Source organism: Oncorhynchus mykiss, chromosome 23 (genome assembly GCF_057628025.1).
Source record: "Oncorhynchus mykiss isolate SJ-2025 chromosome 23, ASM5762802v1, whole genome shotgun sequence".
Lineage (NCBI taxonomy): Eukaryota > Metazoa > Chordata > Actinopteri > Salmoniformes > Salmonidae > Oncorhynchus > Oncorhynchus mykiss.
In genome coordinates, this window is record NC_143044.1 from 23,283,582 (window position 1) to 23,298,963 (window position 15,382).

The following is a 15,382-nucleotide window of genomic DNA, read 5'->3' on the forward strand; positions in this document are numbered from 1 at the left end:
CCAGCTTTCTGAGCTCAGATACTGTCCGAGACTAAATACTCCACTTAGGACTCTTTCCAGAGTTTCCGTCAACAAATGCAGGTTTATGCGCGTGCATATGACTATGTGCGTGCATGTATGTGTGTGTGCGTGCAAGCTGTCTGCGTGCGTGCATGCGCGTGGGTGTGTGTGTGTTGTAAGACAGCCATAACGCTGCCCACTCCGCTCCATGTTCAGTCTGTGAAACAAAAGGCAGTCCGAATCAGAGATTACATCATCAGCAACAGCTGCAAGCGTGTGTGTGTGTGTGTGTGTGTGTGTGTGTGTGTGTGTGTGTGTGTGTGTGTCTGCTTTTGTGCCTGCCTGTATGTGTACTCCCCCCACACACAACCTCACCCCCGTAGCCAAAGCAGATTTGGAGATGAAAGATGATCTGTGGTGAGTGGGTGTGCAGCTCTCTCTTCTCTCCCAGATATAGAGAGGTATACAGTACAGGGACAGGCCGTTATAATCCTGGTGAAAGCGGCTTTATCCCTGTTATGTGTGGCGTTAGGTTAGTCCCAGTCAGAGCCAGACAGAACTGGACATCCCTTCCTCTACTCTATAGGGCTCTGGTCATGTGGCACAGTGAGGCAGGGAGGGTTCAACACAACACAGCGTGCCAGGAGGATTTACTGTGGAGAATCACGATAGTAGGCTGGACACATGACATTTTTAACAACGCTTTTTTCTGATAAAAACAAGTTCTTTGCATCCGCCATGGAGCCCAGTTTCATAATATGACCATATTTCCCAGCTGCTTGCCGTCGTTTTTGAAGTAATCACGAATAAACAGGCCTTATTTTAAGGCATTTTTAACCCTACCAGCTCCATTAGTTCTATTGAGCACCGTGGCACCAACTCGCCTTCTGAAAGTTTTATTCCCAGCTTATTGTTCAACATCACGATGCCTGCTTCGCTATTGTTGGCAATGAGACCTGCTCACGTCGTTTATAGTTCAAATGTAAACAACAACAAAAACTGACTCATGGTACTCTGAGGTCGTCCCATTCTTTCCTATAGGGGAAATATAGACATGTCTGTCTATTTCGCCAAATATCTCGCAATGTGTATATTTAGATTTTTTTCAAGTCAGACGCCATTTTAATCATGTGAATCTCCTCTTTCTAATTATTTAAGTCTGGGCAGCGAGCTCAGTTGTCATCAAATGCTAGCCCCAAAATACTTTGTTCCCTTGGAACGCTGAGCTCTCCCCATTGTTTTCCTGTGTAGAGGTATGCCGGTCTATTTCGCCAAATTTCTCACAATGTGTATAGTTAGTTTTTTTCAAGTCGGGCACCATTTTAATCGGGATAATCTCCTCTTTGTAATTATGTAAGTCAGGGCAGCAAGCTTGTTTGTCATCAATCACTAGACCAGAAATAGTAAGAAGTTTGCATTTTTTCCCTACTTTCTCATTACGCAGACATAAGCACAGTTGACACCATCGAGGATGTTTACTTTCTACACAAGTTGTTTTTTTCCAGTTTTGTCCGACGAACAGATTGTAGTGGTAAGATAAAAAGGATATATTATTTTGTGCCATTTGGGAGAAATGGAATTCTAAGCATCACTCCAGTCAAAACAGGCTCTGAACGTTCAATTCCATTAATTTGCTACGGGCTCGCGCTAGTGTTCCAGCTTAGCCAACGCTCTTTTGCTGTTTTTCAGCCTTGGGTGAATTTTGACTCGTTCTATTGTCCAGCCTAACGATAGGTCATGAAGTGCTTGTGTTTTATACACAATTCTAAAGATTGAAATAATACTGTGTATGTGTATTCTCTCTCTCTCTTTGAGAAGCAGAACTAGCCCACACGTTAGCTTGTAAGAGCTGCTCTCTCTTCCTCCACTCAATCTGGCCACTTCAGCCTTTTTCCCTACTTTGCCTCATTCCCTCCTTTGCCTCATTCCCCCCTTCCATCCCCCCCTGACAAATTACTTCTGCTTTTCTGCAGCAGACCAGGCAGAAAGGAGACAGAGAGAGAAAGACATGCGCGCTTGTGCGTGCACCGTTTTGGGAAGAATGTCTCCAGACATTATACAGGCCCTCAGATTATTAGCAGGCTACTTCACTAAGGCTTTGTTTTGTGTCTCACTGCCCCGTGGCGCTGACATACAGCCTTTCACTGCTGCAGAACACACACACACGTTGTATCCATATAGCACTAGGTACATCTTCCTTGTGATTATGTCTGACACTGACATTTAAAAATATAATTTTCCCCATTGACATTTCAGATAGATCTACCCTCTATTGCTCTGCAAACACTCTTACCTCTCCACATGAAAATACAACAACTGGTAGCTTGTAAAAGCAGTTATCAGATTAGGTTGGATCTGATTACAGAGCTTGTTAGCTATGTGTGTGTCCCCAATGGCACCGTATTCCCTATATAGGGCACTACTTTTGACCAGAGCCCTATAGTGAATAGGGTGCTATTTAGGACACACACCTAGCTATCAAAGTACACCGTCTGATATCAGAAGCTAACAGGTTAGCTGCTATCCCGATGCAGGTACTGTAGCCTACATGCATAAGAGCTTTTGTATCCATGCGTGAAATAGGATATTGTTACATCTGTAATGCTGTAACACTCTCCTTTAACAAATACTGTTATCATGAATAAATACTACTAATGGGCATAGCCTTGTCCTGGGACTGTGTACAGGCTGTATACGCTAAATTAGAACATGTGTGTGTGATTCACTGGGCTCATTATAACAGGGATGGGCTAAATAATGATCTCTTAATGCACACAAACCCCAATTCACATGGCATTTAGAAAACGTCTGACCAAGTTCAAAATGGCTACACTATCAATTGGAAATATGACAAAAGAAAATGGTGGACAAACAGACGGACAGTAAAAACAAAATTGAAATAATATATTTTTTATTGCAGATTTCGTGTCTGGCCAATGAAAAAAATATCTGAAATAATCCTCTTAACTGTATGTTTGATAATCTGATTTAGTCTGCTTGGTTACGAATGCTGCTGGGACCATATCCCATGGCTCAACCATGCTGCTTTTTCACCTTCAATAAACAAATGTAACCCAATTGACTGAATCTTCAGATCCAGCACCAGTGTGTGTATGTGTGTGTGTGTGCATGTGCGAGCCGGTGTGCAAGTGTGAGTGTGTGACCCCCATTATGACACAATGTTCCAGAGTGACACGCAATACCTGCCCATGCTCCAAATCAATTGCTTGGTCAAGGCTACCTACTGTCAGTACACAACCATCTACAATATAGTACACTACAGCTTCTGCTCCCAGCTCTAAGGACCCCCTTTCATTTGAATTAGTATTGAGTGTGATTTGAATATGCATAACAATTGTGTTCATATCAATATTGTATATTTATCCAAGTTGTTAGGTTATGATGAACCAAGATCCAAATGGAATACAACATAAAATATGTATACCACAACATCAGCAATACTACTTCTGCACATATGTGAGGAGACTTACCTGGGGCTTACAGTACACAAAATAAACAGAACCAAACGGAAGCAAACAGGCTGAAACAGGGAGGGGCCTACCTGAATTTGTTTAATAAGACATTGCAAAAAATATTTTGCGATGTTTTTCACTAATGAATACGACCCTGGTTTGACTGAATGAAGCCTATTCATCATTCATGTGATGTGACCTGGATAAAAGGTGGTCTGGTTGTCTGACAGCACCTCCATCCAGGCAGACTGTTCAGGGGGAGAGAGAGGCCCCGAGGCCCATCTGTGGCGCTACTGACCCAGGCACAGCTATTTCCAGCTCCCCCTCTCTGGCTCTCAGCCTCAGGAGGGGAAACCACACCACTGTACCGGCCCAGTCACACAGAAGAAGGCTGAAGAATGACCCCATTATTCACATACGCATTTACGGAGCAGACACACAGACACGTGTGCTCGTATTATCGACACACATACACATGCGGGAGTACACACACACACACACACACACACACACACACACACACTAGTCTGTGTGAGGCCATGTTGGATAACCGGACAACACTGCTTTTTAATCTCTATCAATCTTTTTAGTTTGACACAGAAATGACCTACTAATCTGTGAAAAGCAGTGAGCGCATTACGACTCTCAATCAAGACTTCAGCTCTGTGTACCACACAGTATCACACAGACACACGCAGTACCACACATACACACACAGTACCACACAGTGCCACAGTATCAGACAGTACCACACAGACACACGCAGTACCACACATACACACACAGTATCACTGACTATCACTCAACTTATCAGAATACCAAATGACTGGAGAGAGGTAGAAATAGAACACATGGCATTGTCATAATCAGATGATTTTATTCATTTAGATGAAATGATGCTATTCATTCAGATTCATTCTGATACAGTGACTAGCTTCCCTCTGTGAGATGGTGCAATAGCCAATAGATGCTAACAGAAACAGGCTGTTTTTCAGAGCAGTGAGTCAACAGTGCAGTTCTGAAATACATCCAATCTGCATATATACGCACAGGCGCGCACATGCACACAGACACACTCGCAGTGTGTTTATGAAGAATCAGGAAATACCAGACAAGGCATTCCAGAGCAGTGCTGTGCGACTAGTGCTTTTCCAAGTTGGTTCAGTTATGTTCCGGTTCTTAAAAAATAATCACGGTTTTTGATTTTGGTTATGATCATTTTTTGAAACATTAAATATATTATGAAATAATGACATTAAAATGATTTTATGGCTTTTTAATGGGAATTCCACAGCCACAAATACTGAACATTCAATTGTCTAAATATTGAAACCATTCCACTGTCTCTGTTAGGTCCACATTGGGTAGACATCAATAGAAAATTACTATAAATAATAATATATTACTTAGATTTTAATTCCTTCATTCCCATCTCTGCTCAGACACTAGAGGCCAGCCAGACAACTATCTAACATTATCTCTGTGCTCCCCATACTGTACTGTCTTTGAGTCATCCTATTTAGCTAGGCTAACAGCTATCTGGCTAGCTAGTAGCTGTTTAGGTATGCTGCAGAGCTGTCTGACAAAATAATTGTAATAGTTCTTCAAAGTAAATAAAGCATACTTTCAAGACTGCTTATTACCAACTACCACAACTATCAACCGGGTAGAGCTACTTTACAAACTGTCTCTATCCCTCTCGTCATTGTGTTCTGTACAATCCTCTCTCATGCGGTCTAGATGTAGGCTGTCCGTCTTTTTCCGGGTCTGGGACGTGCGCAATGGGTTATGGTCATTGTAGTTAGTTACCATGTTTCTGCGCTGAAATAGGTTGAATATTTGACTAATGAAAACTACAACTCCCTTCAGCCCACGTCCCTATGGTTCTTGACTAAATTTCTCTTGTGAATAATTCGATTTCTCTCTAGAGAAACAGCGTATTGAGCTCACACAAAAAACGTACTAAATGTAATTTAAGTAATTGAACCGACATCGGTCAATTAGTTGTTTGATATCCGCACAAAAAAAATACATTTCATCGCTCAGCACTAGAGCTCGGCAACCATCCTGGCTAATGTGACTGCACACATACAGACACACAAGATAATAAAATGTGGTAACGGGAAAATGCGTAATATGATATGCATGACTTGAGATTTCTCTCAGCCTCTCTCCTTTCTTTTCTTCTCACAAATCACAGGTTGCATCTATTATTCACTTCAGGCTCCATCTGTCTTTCTCTCTCCCTCTTTCCTTCTCCTCCTATCTCATCTCTCTCCCTCGCTCTCCCTTCATATTTCCCTCTTCTCGCAATCTGGCTCCTCCCCTTTATTAGCATAATGCAGAATGTGAAAATACCACCCAAGATATTCACCTTCCAGCCTTTGATGTTTTATCACATGTACATAAACACTGATGATGTTCTACACACGTTCTACACAAAGATGTTGCATCCTGTAACACTGTAATTAACACAGCAAGAATACTCACCGAAAGAATGGTCAGTACCATGATGGTAAGAAAAGAGCAACACATTAACACATCCAATGTGTGTATACTGCTCTATACCCTCATGTAATGAAAGGATAATTTGTGTGTATTCTGTATTCAGCCATGTTTCCATTGTTTGCTAGGTACACGCTAGCTCTCTACTGCTGCAATTACTTGGTGGGAGAAACTAGGCAGCTGGGGTTTGTTGTTGACCACGTCCCAAATGGCACCCTATTCCTTATATAGGGCACTACTTTTGACCAGAGCCCAGTGCACTATATTGGAAATTGGGTGCGATTTTGGACACAACCATAGCCTTCTCCTGGAGATTGATATTGGTATTGATAGAGACAGATCAATAGTCAGAGGTGGTAAATGAGAATTGGCTCAACATTGGCAATTACAAGGCTGTTCACGTTTCAGAGCGCCAGGGTTTACCCTAGGTACAGAGCTAGGATCAGCTTCCCTCCTCAGTCCAAACCTTAATCATTAGTGGGGAAAATCAAAACTGACCCAGGATAATGCTTCACCCTACTACACCCGTTGCAGGACTCACGGGAGAGTAATCTGGGTTAGCTTCTAATAGGACCGGGCCCCTATTTAGAGTAAGAGTGCTGATCTAGGATCAGTTGTACCTTTTAGATTACAATTAATGAAATTATATGGACTGGGGGAACCTGATCTTAGATCAGCATTCCTACTCTTTATGAATACTGGCCCTGTTACTCTCATGTAAACAACCAACCAACATGTGACCCTCTTTAAATCAACCATAACAAAGGACCAATGATGCTTATTCTATGATGATGGTTTCTTTGATGGTTTCACAGTAGATGTACATTTGGCTAAAGGGTGCGGCTGGTCTAACTACAGATGCCTTGTCGAGTGTGGAGGGAAGGACAGTGTCAAGCAATAGTTTGTCAAAGCCCCTCTCTTCTAGCCAAAACAATACCAATCAAAATGGTAATTTGCCTGTCCTCTCTGGTTGCTCAAACAGCAACCCCAATTTCCAAAGTCTGTGACAAGCATAAAAACCCAACAGGACGGCTTCTGTTTTCTTTAAAGTCCCTCCATCTGGGCACAAGTAGTGCACTAAATAGGGAATAGAGTGCCATTTGGGATGCAACTGTGTCTGTCTGTGAGAGCAGATGCTGTGCATGATGAGCAGAGAGGGCTCGTAAATCACCATGTCTTACCAGCGGAGAGGGAGGTTCCTGTGTTTCCTATTAACCAAAGCCTTCGCTACTTCCTCATCAATCATAAAACACGCCTGGAATGAAGAACAGAAAACAGAGAACATATTAGGACCACTCAGTACAAAACATGTAGAAAATATTAGGTTTGGTACAGGAGTAGGGTTGAACAATTCCAATAACGTTCCCAAAATTCCCACGTTTTTTTAGTAATCCTGGGTTGGAAAATTCTCTGAATCAGAAGGGTATAAGCAGGAAAGCCTGGAACCAGGATTTCTGGAAAACCTCTGGATTTGGGGAAAGTTATCATCATTTTGCAACACTTTACAGAGCAGGAGGAACAAACCTGGGTACCAGTCTGAGTCTGTTTCTGCTCTCTTGCAAACATGTTTGGCATGACAATTCAATGAGAGTTCTTTACCATAATTCATTGTAGATGGATGTTATGATGATGCATACATTGTCGTTGGTAACTATTATCGGACAGGTTAGTAGTAAAATATGATCTTCCATAATCTTCCAAAAGACGAACAATAACAACTGTAAATTATCACTTTTTATTTCCATCGAAATATATATATATATATTTTTGCGATAACATCAAAGTATTGGTATCTTGTTGTGGCGTGCTGGAGGAGCGTTTGACTCGTCTCATCGAGACTCTTTGAAACTGGATCCTGTTGTAGTAAGTACAGTAGTAAAGTACAGTAGTGTCCAGAGAGGCTTCTGGTACAAGGTTTGGATTAGAGCAGCCCCTCTAGTTCCCAAACCCCACTTGATTTTGTTAACAGCCAATCACAGACTGGATCAGCTGACCAAGACATTTCTACACGGAAGAAGCCTCAACCCTCTCCCATCCCAAAACCCCACACAGCAACGGAGAAAGTATGACCAATAGTCACCAAATATGAAACAGAAATATTGCTGAATGTTCAGCAAGCTTTTCAGATTGATTGTTGTTGTCAGCAAGACTTTCAGATTGAGTCTAGAAACAATAGCCACTTGAAGATGGACTCCTTTTGAACTCTCATAGTTTCTAATAAGAGATGAATAGAGATTAAAGAGGAATGGAAAAACATCATGAAGTAAAGCTAAGCAAAGAGATGTATTCAATACAATAATACTAAATGTACTTGTAACATAGACACATCTCTATTTTAAGTATTTTGATCTTGAACAACATTTATTAGAGGTATGGGTAGCAGCATGATGACACTATAGACATGTCACCTGTGAACCATTCAGTCAATAGCTGCCCCCACGGTGGCAAGCATAGGAAAGGGCTGGAGAGACAACATGCTGCCAAGGCTGCAAACAGGGCTGATGAACAATCACACCTTCACAGGACACATACAGAGATATGCATACCATACATAGTAAAGGAACTCCTAGTAACCACCTAGTAGCTCAGATTGTCACTGGTCATTTCCCCTTTCTTGCATGCTTTTAATTTGTTCCCATTCAGACTCTTTGTGTATTAGGCTATAGAAGTTGTAAAAGCCTAATATTGTTATTATATACTTTGTTCTTGTAATAATATTTTGTAATTCCAGTTCATTTTGATGACAATATCCCTGAAATGAATGTTGTATATAATGTTGTGGTTATGATAGTCAAACCTGAAAAAAGTGCTGAGGCAAGGTAGTTGTCACGCACTGACCTTAGTATTCTTTGTTTTCTTTATTGTTTTGGTAAGGTCAGGGTGTGACATGGGTGATGAACGTGTTTTTGTACTGTCTAGGGGTTTTGTAGGTTTATGGGGTTGTTTACCATCTAGGTTTTTATGTATGTCTATGGTTGCCTAGATTGGTTCTCAATTAGAGGCAGCTGTTTATCGTTGTCTCTGATTGGGAATCATATTTAGGCAGCCATCTTCTTTGGGTATTTCGTGGGTTATTGTCTATTTTGCACTAGTATTATATAGCTTCACATTTGTTGTTTTGTATAGTTTGTTAAGTGTTCTTCGTCTTCATTAAAGTATCATGTATTCAAATCACGCTGCGCCTTGGTCTCCTCCATTCAACGAACGGGACAGTAGTCCCCTAACCTTATCTTTCCCTATAAAAAAATGCAAATTGTAATATGTTTCACTGCATACACAGTACCAGTCAAACGTTTGGACACACCTACTCATTCAAGGGTTTTTCTTCATTTTTACTGTTTTCTACATTGTAGAATAATAGTGAGGACATCAAAACTATTAAATAACACATATGTATTCATGTAGTAATCAAAAAGACAGCTGCACCACTCGGTAGCGTAGAGTGAAGGAAAAGCAGCCAAAAAGCGCTCAGCATATGTGGGAACTCCTTCAAGACTGTTGGAAAAGGATTCCAGGGGAAGCCGGTTGAGAGAATACCAAGAGTGTGCAAAGTTTTCAATAAGGCAAAGGGTGTCTACTTTGAAGAATCTCAAATATAAAATATATTCTGATTTGTTTAACACTTTTTTGGTTACTACATGATTCCATATATGTTATTTCATTGTTTTGATGTCTTCACTATTATTCTACAATGTAGAACATAGTCAAAATAAAGAAAAACCCTGGAATGAGTAGGTGTGTCCAAACTTTTGACTGGTACTGTATGTGTTTAATATACCATCCAGATAAGGCCTCCCGGGTGGCGCAGTGGTTAAGGGCGCTGTACTGCAGCGCCAGCTGTGCCATCAGAGCCCCTGTCGTAACCGGCCGCGACCGGGAGGTCCGTGGGGCGACGCACAATTGGCCTAGCGTCGTCCGGGTTAGGGAGGGATTGGTCGGTAGGGATCTCCTTGTCTCATCGCGCACCAGCGACTCCTGTGGCGTGCGCGCTAGCCAAGGTTGCCAGGTGCACGGTGTAGCCTCCGACACATTGGTGCGGCTGGCTTCCGGGTTGGATGCGCGCTGTGTTAAGAAGCAGTACGGCTGGTTGGGTTGTGTATCGGAGGACGCATGACATTCAACCTTCGTCTCTCCCGAGCCCGTACGGGAGTTGTAGCAATGAGACAAGATAGTAGCTACTACAACAATTGGATACCATGAAATTGGGGAGAAAAAGGGGTAAAATTCAAAAATAAATAAATAAATAACAATATACCATCCAGATAAGAAAGTGTCTGATCACAGAAAATTCCATTCAATTCTAGAAAAATACCACCGGTAACTAAAACGTATGTAATTAATTCACAGTAAATATCAGTTGTTTGGGAAAAAAGGGTGTCCCGATGCACATTTTCACAGGTGTTTCTTCTTGACTGATTACCATTTGAGTCATGTGGTATTATTTGTAAAATGGCTGTTTCTCAGCTTTCAAAATGTATCATGTATTCATAAATGGTTTGACACCAGAAAAGTATGCTCACATAGGTCATGGTCTCAGTAAATCCAAAACTCTCCTACCAATAATGCAACAATGCCAATATGGCAATTTACAGTTACAGTTAGCTGGTGTTTGAAAGCCTAGTATTTCCATACACCTTTAATATACAGTTGAAGTCGGAAGTTTACATACACCTTAGCCACGTACATTTATACAATTCCTGTTTTTCACAATTCCTGACATTCAATCCTAGTAAACATTTCCTGTCTTTGGTCAGTTAGGATCACCACTTTATTTTAAGAATGTGAAATGTCAGAATAACAGTAGAGAGAATTATTTATTTCAGCTTTTATGTATTTCATCACATTCCCAGTAGGTCAGAAGTTTACATACACTCAATTAGTGTTTGGTTGCATGCCTTTAAATTGTTTAACTTCATTGGGAAAGGGGGCAGCATTTTCACTTTTGGATGAAAAGCGTGCCCAGAGTAAACGGCCTCCTACTCAGTCCCAGATGCTAATATATGCATGTTATTAGTAGTATTGGATAGAAAACACTCCAAAGTTTCTAAAACTGTTTGAATGATGTCTGTGAGTATAACAGAACTCATATGGCAGGCAAAAAACACATCCAAACAGGAAGTGGGAAATCTGAGGTTTGTAGTTTTTCAACTCAGCCCCTATTGAAGATACAGTGGGATATTGGTTATGTTGTACTTCCTAAGGCTTCCACTAGATGTCAACTGTCTTTAGAATGTTGTTTGATGCTTCGACTATGAAGGGGGGCTGAATGAGAGGGGAATGAGTCAGAGGTCTGCCAGCAGCCACGAGCTCAGTCACGCGCATTCACATTACTCTTCTACAGACAATGAAATTCTCCGGTTGGAACATTATTGAAGATTTATGATAAAAACATCCTAAAGATTGATTCTATACATTGTTTGATATGTTTCTACGATCATTAATATAACTTTTTGGAATTCTCGTCAGACCTTTCCGCTGGAAGTTGCACGCGCGTTTCGATTTGTTTACCAAACGCCCTAACAAAAGGAGGTATATGGACATAAATTATGAACTTTATCGAACAAATCAAACATTTATTGTGGAACTGGGATTCCTGGCAGTGCATTCTGATGAAGATCATCAAAGATAAGTGAATATTTATAATGCCATTTCTGACTAATGTTGACTGCGTAACATGGTGGATATTTATTTTGGCTGGTTTGGGCTCTGAGCTCCGAACAAAACATACACGTATTGTGTAACATGAAGTCCTATGAGTGTCATCTGATGAAGATCATCAAAGGTTAGTGATTAATTTGATCTATATTTGTGCTTTTTGTGACTCCTCTCTTTGGCTGGAAAAATGGCTGGGTTGTTCTGTGACTTGGTGGTGACCTAACATAATCGTTTGTCGAGCTTTTGCTGGAAAGCATTTTTGAAATCCGACACTGTGGCTGGATTAACGAGAATTGTATCTTTAAAATGGTGCCTAATACTTGTATGTTTGAGAAATTTTATTTATGAGAATTCTGTTGATTTGTATTTGGCGCCCTGCAATTTCATTGGCTGTTGGCGAAGGGTTCCGCTAGCGGAACGGGGTTCCCAGACAGGTTTTAACTTGGGTCAAACGTTTCAGGTAGCCTTCCACAAGCTTCGCACATTAAGTTGGGTGAATTTCGTCCCATTCCTCCTGACAGAGCTGGTGTAACTGAGTCAGGTTTGTAGGCGTCCTTGATCGCACGCGCTTTTTCAGTTCACATTTTCTATAGGATTGAGGTCAGGGCTTTGTGATGGCCACTCCAATACCTTGACTTTGTTGTCCTTAAGCCATTTTGCCACAACTTTGGAAGTATTCTTGGGGTCATTGTCGATTTGGAAGACCCATCTGCGACCAAGCTTTAACTTCCGGAGTGATATCTTGAGATGTTGCTTCAATATATCCACATAATTTTCCTTCCTCGTGATGCCATCTATTTTGTGAAGTGCACCAGTCCCTCCTGCAGCAAAGCCCCCCCATAACATGATGCTCCCACCCCTGTGCTTCACGGTTGGGATGGTGTTCTTCGGCTTGCAAGCCTCCCCATTTTTCCTCCAAACATAACGATGGTAATTATGGCCAAACAGTTCTAGTTTTGTTTCATCAGACCAGAGGACATTCACCAGAAAGTACAATCTTTGTCCCCATGTGCAGTTGCAAACTATAGTCTGGCTTTTTTTATGGAGGTTTTGGAACAGTGACTTCTTCCTTACTGAGCGGCCTTTCAGGTTACGGCGATATAGGACTCGTTTTACTGTATATAGATACTTTTGTACCCGTTTCCTCCAGCGTCTTCACAAGGTCCTTTGCTGTTGTTCTGGGATTGATTTGCACTTTTCACACCAAAGTGCGTTCATCTCCAGGAGACAGAACGCGTCTCCTTCCTGAGCGGTATGACGGCTGCGTGATCCCACATGGTTTATACTTGCATCCTATTGTTTGTAGAGATGAACGTGGTACCTTCAGGCATTTGGAAATTGCTACCAAGAAAAAAACAGACTTGAGAAGGTCTACAGTTTTTTTTAGGTCTTGGCTGATTTCTTTTGATTTTCCCATGATGTCAAGCAAAGAGGCACTGAGTTTGAAGGTAGGCCTTGAAATACATCCACAGGTACACCTCCAATTGACTCAAATTATGTCAATTGGCATATCAGAAGCTTCTAAAGCCATGACATAATTTTTTGGCATTTTTCAAGCTGTTTAAAGGCACAGTCAACTTAGTGTATGTAAACTTCTGACCCACTGGAATTGTGATACAGTGAATTATAAGTTAAATAATCTGTCTGTAAACAATTGTTGGAAACATTACTTGTGTCATGTACAAATTAGATGTCCTAACCGACTTGCCAAAACTCTAGTTTGTTAACAAGAAATTTGTGGAGTGGTTGAAAAACGAGTTTTAATGACTCCAACCTAAGTGTATGTAAACATCCGACTTCAACTGTATATTAGAGAAGACTATTGCTGCTCAACTTTTGGTCGTCTCAAACTGCTATCTGCAAATCTCTTAATGGGACAGTCATGGACTAGCTACATACATACACACTGGCTGGCACAATTACCACATGACCATGTAACCTACGGTTATGGATGAAGAATGTCATGAAAATAAAATAACCATCTTAGCTGTTCATTCCACAAAAAAAAGCTTGACTGAAGACAGGACAGGAGGGCATTCGTGCGGTTGAGTCTGTTTCTGCAGTAACATGGACTCTTAACAACATAATGAAACTGAAGAATGTTAATTCAAATTATGCTAAAGGTGGACTCAGTGAAATGACGTTGCCACGAGCAGCACCGCAGATGTTGAGATGAGTGAGATGCAAGACTTCGCTCTCACAGTCACACACAGTGCAGGGGTTTGCTGTACGCTGTCACCCTTCCTGCTTTGCTCCTATGGGTACACTCGGAATGACCGCCAGTCTACCCATAATGCCATAATTGACAGGAATGAGGATGCCGTTCTATTCATTCTATTACAATCTGTGCTTGGAGTTCAAACAGTTAACCCAAACTAAACTATAAGTGTTATTAAAATTATTATTGAACATTCAGTGAAAGTTTTAAGGAAGTTATTAAAAAACCTCCAAATAACCTTTACATTTTGTTCAAAATATTCACAACATTTAACAAATGTTCTCAGAACATTATTTAATTACCTTCAAATAACCTATAGTTTCCATTCTCAGAACGTTAATAAAACCTTGTGTAACGAGTGCGCTGAGAGTCGGGAAGCAAGTTCAGGGAGTGAGTGTTTTAATAAATAAAAGAACCGACGAACACGAAACACAAACAACGCACCGACATGAAAACAGAGTCAACAACAAGGAAAGAACCAAGGGGAGTGACAGATATAGGGGAGATAATCAAGGAGGTGATGGAGTCCAGGTGACTGTCATGAGGTGCAGGTGCGTGAGACGATGGTGACAGGTGAGCAGGATAATCAGAAGCCTGATGACCTAGAGGCCAGAGAGGGAGTATATGTGACACCTTGAAGGAAAACCATAGTAAAACATTCTCAGAACTTCCCTGCAACTAAAATATATATATACACGTTCCCAGTAGTGGCAAAATGTTCACCTCCGATCTTTAATGTTCACTTTTTTCTGTTTTACCTGTCAGGAAACGTATGGCTTCGTTCATCGAACCAATGGGAAATCAAAAACAGGGACTAGTGTGTGTGTGTTTGTGTCGGAGCTTATTAGGCTATGCTCCAAGGACACTGGGAGCACATTACTAATCATAGCACCAAGATGTTAGACTACACTGCAGAGAGAGGGAGAGTGAGAGAGAGGTTAAAAAGTAAAATGTCAAAAAAGGAATGTGTAAGTCTTCCATTCTGAATCTCAAGTACTTTCAGCTGCAGCACAGCGGGCTGCATGTGTGATGTCATTGTCACAGTATTCCACTGAGAATGGATCAGTCTATTTCAGTTCGGTGTACAGGGAATGGGATAGGCACCACACACAACAGAAAGAGAGAACATAGAAAATATGTGAATAACGACGTGAACCTAGGTTGGTTTAAAGACTCTTGAATGTTTGTTTTGAGTGCTCGTCTCTTTCTGAAATAAAATATAAGCCTTTCAGATGTGTGAGGAGAATACAGCTGCCTTGAGAAGAAAAAATGTGTTCAATAATAGTGCTTAATATGATTTTTGTACCCCACACATAATTGCCTGTAAGGTCTCACAATCGAGTAGTGAATTTCAAGCACAGATTCAACCACTAAAACCAGGAAGGTTTTCCAATGACTCTCAAAGAAGGGCACAGATTGGTAAATGTGTAAAAATAAAAAGAGCAGACACTGAATATCCCAAGGAACATGGTGAAGTTATTGATTAGGCTTTGGATGGTGTATCAATACACTCAGTCATTACAAAGATACA

The 15,382-nt window shown here is 41.1% G+C and overlaps 1 protein-coding gene across 8 annotated transcripts in view; it reads right to left on the reverse strand.

Annotated features, from left to right (window-relative positions):
* Nucleotides 1-15,382, reverse strand: part of LOC110502604 (zinc finger MIZ domain-containing protein 1) — a 211,382-nt gene that overhangs the window by 93,837 nt on the left and 102,163 nt on the right. For 4 of the 8 annotated variants that reach the window (XM_036960228.2, XM_036960226.2, XM_036960222.2 and 1 more), the window contains exon 3: nucleotides 7,160-7,233. The exons of the other annotated variants lie outside the window; for them this stretch is intronic. The gene's annotated coding sequence lies outside the window, so the exon portion shown is untranslated. The remainder of the gene's footprint in view (nucleotides 1-7,159; nucleotides 7,234-15,382) is intronic. 8 annotated transcript variants of the gene reach the window in all.